At 40.0% G+C, this 6499-nt stretch overlaps 1 long non-coding RNA gene across 1 annotated transcript in view; it reads right to left on the bottom strand.

Moving 5' to 3' along the window:
* Positions 1-5795, bottom strand: part of LOC105871661 (uncharacterized) — a 41293-nt gene extending 35498 nt beyond the window's left edge. The window contains exons 1-3 of the long non-coding RNA XR_012918197.1: positions 4058-5795; positions 3859-3949; positions 3574-3735 (exon numbers count right to left, since the gene is read on the bottom strand). This is a non-coding gene — a long non-coding RNA (uncharacterized LOC105871661). The remainder of the gene's footprint in view (positions 1-3573; positions 3736-3858; positions 3950-4057) is intronic.
* Between the last annotated feature and the right edge of the window lie 704 nt (positions 5796-6499).

Genomic DNA, 6499 nt, shown 5'->3' on the forward strand with positions numbered 1-6499 from the left:
CATTGAAACCACACATATGCAAAACATTAAGGGATAAATAATGATTGATATGGAAATTTAGAAATGAAAGCAGTTACTTTGTATACATGTATACAGATATATTTGAAAACCTAGATGAAACTGATTATTTTCTAAGGAAATACAGTTTACCCAAATTAATGCCAGTAGAGAAGGAAAATGTCATAGAAGAAATAAAGATACTTATCAATAAACTACACAACAAAAAAAGCACCAAGCCCAGATGGTTTCACAGGGAAATTTTACCAAACTTTCAGAGACCACATAGTCCCAATATTGTAAATATTGTTTCAAAGCATAGAAGATGAAGGAAAACTTCGGTCATTAAATATAAAATGTCCAATTTTGAATCAAAAGTGTGGTTTATTATATCTCAAACAAGAAGCAGTGCAATTACTCAAAGTATGAGCCCAAACTGTCAACACAGTTTTGCCATCTTAACAGTAGCTTGTTTATGCCAGCAGCAAAGAAGCCTGGAGAACAAGTGGCAATGGAATCACAAAAGTTGTTCTCCACAGCTTCTTGAGAATTGAATATTTTTCCTTGCAACAAGTGGTCCAAAACCTGGAAGAAGTGGTAGTCAGTTAGTGCAAGGTCTGGTAAATACAGTGGATGACAGAGAGTTTCCAAGTTCAGCTTCTGTAGTTTGAGCAGCATTGTTCGTGTGACATGTTGTTCAGCGTTCTCTTGCAAGAGGATTGTCCTGTCTCTATTGACAAATCTTGGCTGCTTAATTTCAAGTATCCTCATCATTTTGTCCAATTGGTTGAGCAGACATCTGCTGTAATCAATTGACCAGGCTTCATGAAGCTGTAGCGATAATACCAGCACTGGAGCACCAAACAGACACCATTAACTTTTTTTGATGAATATTCAGTTCTGGACCATGGTTCAGCACTTCATGTTTATCCAACCATTGTACCAAATGCTTGTGTTTTCAAAGAGAATCCATTTATCATCACACATACTAACACGGTGTAGAAATGTTTCACCTTTATGTTGTAGCAGCAAAGAAAGACAAGCTTCGAGACGATTTCTCTTCTGACGCTTGTTTAATTCATGCAGAGCCATCTACCCACCTTCTTTACCTTGTCTATTTGTTTCAAGTGGTCCAATGATTCAAGTGGAATCATAATGTCAAACCTTGTTGCTAATTCACACGTAGGTCGAGATGGATTCACTTCCACCACAGCTTTCAGCTCATCATTATCCACCTTGGTTTCAGGTCATCCATGTGGCTCATTTTCCAAGATTAAAATCATCAGAATGGAACTTTTCAAACCATCAACATATTATACATTCATTAGCAACATCCTTCCCAAACACCCCATTGATATTTTGAGGTGTCTATACTGCATTGGTCCCACAACAGAACTCATATTTGAAAATAACATGAATTTTTGGCTTCTCCATGGTTTCACAAAAATTGCTCTAAAAAATTTTTGAAAGATAATCACAAGCCCAAATGTACATTTGAAAGACTGAGGATGTTCCTTCACAGTAAAAATAAAACAAGAAGTGTCAAAGTGAAATATCAGAAATATCAACTGTCAAACTTAGAACTTAAGGAAATCGGACATTTCATACTTGATAACCTAATAGCTAAATCATGATGATCTCTGGCCTCAAAGAATTATAAGATGTTGGCATGAGACCATACCAAGCAAGGCCATAGCACTGTTGTGCTGGAGTAACATTGTAGAGCACCATCATGCAGTAGTACAATAGTACCCACAGGATTTCCACCTCCTAAAGTTGGCGGTATGGCATGGGGAAAAGTACAAGTCCTTCTAAGTCAAATAATCCTAGATTCCAGCTCTGCATCTAAATATCTAGGCCCCTAAGAAAACTATTTAAATTCTCCAAGCTTGACTCTTCTCACTTGCAAACACTGATAACAAAACATACTTTATAATGTTAACAAAATGTAATAGGATAATATAAGGGAAAACACCTATAATGATCCCTTGGAATACTAGGAGATTTAGCAACATTATTTGGTTTCCTTCTCTCTTAGTTCAAAGTTAAGTAAGCAGCAGGGTTGCATCATGGGTCCCAGGGACTCATATTTTGCATCATTCTCACTTGCAGACACGCATGCAGTATCAATCATTCATACATTTAGTACCTTCCGTATTGTAGTCTGCACTGATGTTTTAATTACCTAAGGAAAACATCTCAAATTTCAACATCTGGAGATGAAATGTATTATAAGAGGACAGGAGGGAAGAGAGAGGGTATCAAACAACTTTTTATATTCAGCCTACTTACAAAAACAAAATTAATTTTGTAAGTTTTGTACATGCTCCCAATGTTCACTTATACAGGACTCATTACAATCACTGAGGTGTTCCCATTGAATCATTGGCAAAGCCAGATAGAGAATAACTATATATCTTCAAAGAGGTTCTGCAATCTCTGTCATTGGTACAGTTCTTCCCTTATAGCTGAAAGTCTATTTTTGATACTATTTACATGGTGGCACTGAAATTTCAACCACATCTGTGACAGGAGAAATTTGGGGGTCAGAGGAGAGAATCTATTTGAATGTAGAGCCATTTGATCTAAAAGCTGGGCAGAGTTGGTCTCAGTCAATGTGAGGGCCATTTGTAATGAAAGAATAGATGCAAATGTGCCTATAACAAACCAAACCAGGGTTTTTGTTTTTTTCTTGTTTCACAAAGAATAGGGTTAAAGACTAAAAGGAATACATACACCTCACACAGAGAAGTTCTCTGGAAAAAAAAAAATTATTCCAGTGGAAAAGTGTGTTTGACATCAAGTATTTTAGGAGAAAACCTGACTTCAGCATTACTACTGTGAAAGGAAACGAGAGCCAGACAGCAGGTAAAGCAGGAAGGTAAATGCCTGGGCTCAATTCTAAAGATAACAAGGATGAGTAGGGATTTACAGCCCAGAAGCAGGGTGAGGGTCAGTAGATGGAAAATAATGCAGAAGAAAAATCAAGGATAAGGAGGCCCTGGCTAGCGTGACTTGGTAAGGTTCTTGCTGAAGGCCAGCCAGGGTGACCGGACGGTAGCGAATGAGGAATCTGGTTCCCTAAATTAACCCAGCAGGATTTTCGCTAAGGACAGACTAAAGAGGCCAAGGACAAAGCCTAAAGGCGAGGTGTAGTCAAAAAGAAAACTCAGAGAAGCATGACTAAAATGTGGTTAAACAGAGAGTCTTTGTCGCCACAGGAGAGAGACCAACCTGAGGTCAAAGCTGACCCTCCCGACAAGGGGAGCCAGTGGACAGCTGGGCAGAGAAGCCGCAGCGCTATCCAGTGGGCACCTGAGCCGCAGGGCTGTAAGTACCAGGGAGGGTCTGAGCCTGCTACTTCGTTACCCCAGAGGAAGGGCAAGAGTGAGCCTGAGGGTGAGGACAGGGGCTCTGGGGAGGGAGGACTTTGAACACAGGATGTGGGTAAGACTGGAGGGACCCGAGATAAGGCCTGATTCCCCCTCCCGGTGCCCTAGAAGTGAGTTAGCTCCAAGTCTCACCTGATGATTCTCTCGCCCCCACCCCCAGCCCTGCATGGCTTCGGGCACTCACAGGAGCTCTTCAGTGAAACAGCTGCTTAAGCATCATTGGGGTTATGTATTCCATCCAGAAAAGAGACACACGTCTTCAGAAAGGAGCAGGTTGTAGAGAAAACACCTGCACACCCCACTGTGGAATGTTAGACCGCAGTACCAGCCAGCGAGGATCACACAACTGAAAGAAATAAAAAATCCCTCTGATTTCTGTACTCACTCCCGCAACAGGGCTATCTAAAGCAAATCCACTAAAGGACCCAAAAGAGAGTCCATCGTGTATTAGTTGTTACTTTTTCCCTACCTTGAAGCTGAGGTTGCATAACACCTTACATGTAGCGGGAACACATTCCTGGAATTTACAATCTCCCTAAGGTTCAGCAGTGCTGATGCTCCTAAAACAGCCCCAAGGGAGAGAGAAGGAAAAGGTGAGGAGGAGGAAGGTGTTAGTATTAAAAAGAAAAGATGCAGTGGAGCATCTTTTAAATTATTAACCCACTTACCTGGCATGGCAGAACCTTCCACTGGGGAAATGTAATTAAAAACAAAATCACCTGCCAGCACAGAGAAACTGCTCCACAAAAGAAGAGAAAGCAAGAGGTTTTATTATTGAATAAGCATTAAAACAGTGTGATATGCATAATCCGCTAAAGAAATTGCAAAGACAGAAAGAAATTTCATCCTCTTATACAGCCAAGCAGATGTGACCCCTTCCACACACACCCTCGGGATAAAGGATAGCTAGTGCCCAAGCAAGAGGACTTGACAGCAACGTTTGTCATGCGTAGTTCCTCTTAAATTCACCTGATAATTGGTGTAGCCACCATGTTTGCTAACTGACTTTATCCAAGGAAAACTAAATTTTTCATATACTTCTGATAGGAGGTAGGTTAGCAACTTGGGGTCAGGCACATGACCAAAGTCAGGCTACTTCCTTCCCACAGAGTCTGGGAGTTGGGAGCAATCTCTCCCTGGGCGGCTGCATTTCAAAAGGATAGCTCCCAAGTCTGCAAGGAAAAGATTCCTGGGTTGTAAAACTGACAAGAGGATTAGCATATAAAAGGGTTTACAGATATCTCAAATGGGCAGAGAGAGAACTCAAAATTACAAGGTTTTTAAAGTAAATGCTCTAAGGAAAGCGGGGAGTGAAAAATGTTCTTTTCTGTTTGTATTTACCCTTACACCAAATCTGCCTTATTTGCCAGTGTATTTTCAGTGCCTCGCACTGGGAATGCGGCACTCATTCCCACGCAGCAGTGCATCCGATCCTGCAGTAAGTATTAGCTCATTCAACCATGCAACATTGCTCTAAATATTGGGAAAGGATAGTGAACAAAATAGAGAGAGCCCAGCCCTCACAGAGCTTCTAGTTTAGTGGGGGGAGACAAGCAAAAAGAAACAAACATTATATATATTACACATAATGCTAACATCATATGGTAACATATATGATGTGCTATGAAGAAAAATATAACAGAGTAGAGATTATAAAGCATCACGTAGAGCTCCATGTGCTGGGCTGTCCGGGACAGCATCTCAGAAACCTGAGAGATGTGACAGGGAAGCCATGTGGAGGGCATTATGACAGGGCTGGGCGGGTGCATTTGCTGGTAATAAGCAGGTCTAGGCCCGCAAGGTTTGTCAACCTCAGCACTATTGATATTTGGGGCCAGATAATTCTTTGTTGTGAAGAGCCGTGCGTTGTAGAATTAATAGTAGAACCGCTAGCCTCTACTCACTGGGTGCCAGTAGCTCCCTTCTCCCAATTTGACAATCAAAAACATCTCCAGACCTTGCGAAATGTTTCTGATGGGGAAGAGGGACAAAATCACCCCTAGCTGAGAATCACTGGTCTAAGATGTAACCTTGGAGGTCAGTCGAAGGCAGTGATTCTCCAATTCATGGAATAAAACTAAAGCAGAACTTAGAAGGAAACATAGCTTGAAAGAGGTAGAAGAGAGACAGAAGATCAATAATCTAAGTGCCTATCTCAAAAAGCTAGAAAAACAAAAGCATGTGAAACCAAAATCAAGTACAAGAAAGAAAATAGTGAAGATAAAAACAAAAATTAGCAAAATACAAAATAAGAATGCAATAGAAAAAAATCAGCAAAGCTATAAGCTAACAAAGTATATAAACTCCTAGCAAGAATGATTAAGAGATAAGCACAAGCTATTAGTATCAAGCATGAAAAAGAGCAACACAAATCTTACAAACATTAACATCCTAAGAAATAATATGAAAAACCTTATGCTTTTTTTTTTCATGAAAGCCATTTACTCCTGGTAAATTCCTCAGGGTCCCAGGTGCTGGGGTTCATAATTTCCCATGATATCAGAGAACGGAGGCAAGGATGATGGGGATTGGGTGTCAGAATAGTCTTGTTGGTCTTGGGCAGCAGCAAAAGCTTTTTCTCATCTTTCCATAGTCTGATCTTCAGTTTTCTTCATGTAAATGAAGAGACCAAGTCAATCAAGATTCTGTGATTATTACAGGGCCTCTGTAAGCTGACACTGTTCCAAAATCCCTCACTCACACAGCCCATGGGAAGGGGCTGGGGAGGGGTGGGTGGGATTGTACATATGTGGGAATGTAAATGATTTCATGATTTAATTATGCTTTACGGAATCCCTCACCACCCAAATACTTTTTGAAATGAATTTGAAAATGTGGATGAAATGAATAATTCTTACAAAATGCAAAATATCAAAATTGAAACAAAATGAAATAGAAAATCTGGATAGTGCTATACTGTATATTTAAATAAATTGAAGCTATAACTTTAAACTTCCCCACAATGAACTCTTAAGGCCTATATACCTTTACCAATGAATTCTTTCAAATATTTAAGGAAGAAATGATACTAATATGCCAAATTCTTCCAGAGAATAGAAAAAAATAGAAATACTTTCCAACTGGTTTTATGAAGCCAGCATAATCTTATT

Source organism: Microcebus murinus, chromosome 2, assembly GCF_040939455.1.
Source record: "Microcebus murinus isolate Inina chromosome 2, M.murinus_Inina_mat1.0, whole genome shotgun sequence".
Taxonomy (NCBI): Eukaryota; Metazoa; Chordata; class Mammalia; order Primates; family Cheirogaleidae; genus Microcebus; species Microcebus murinus.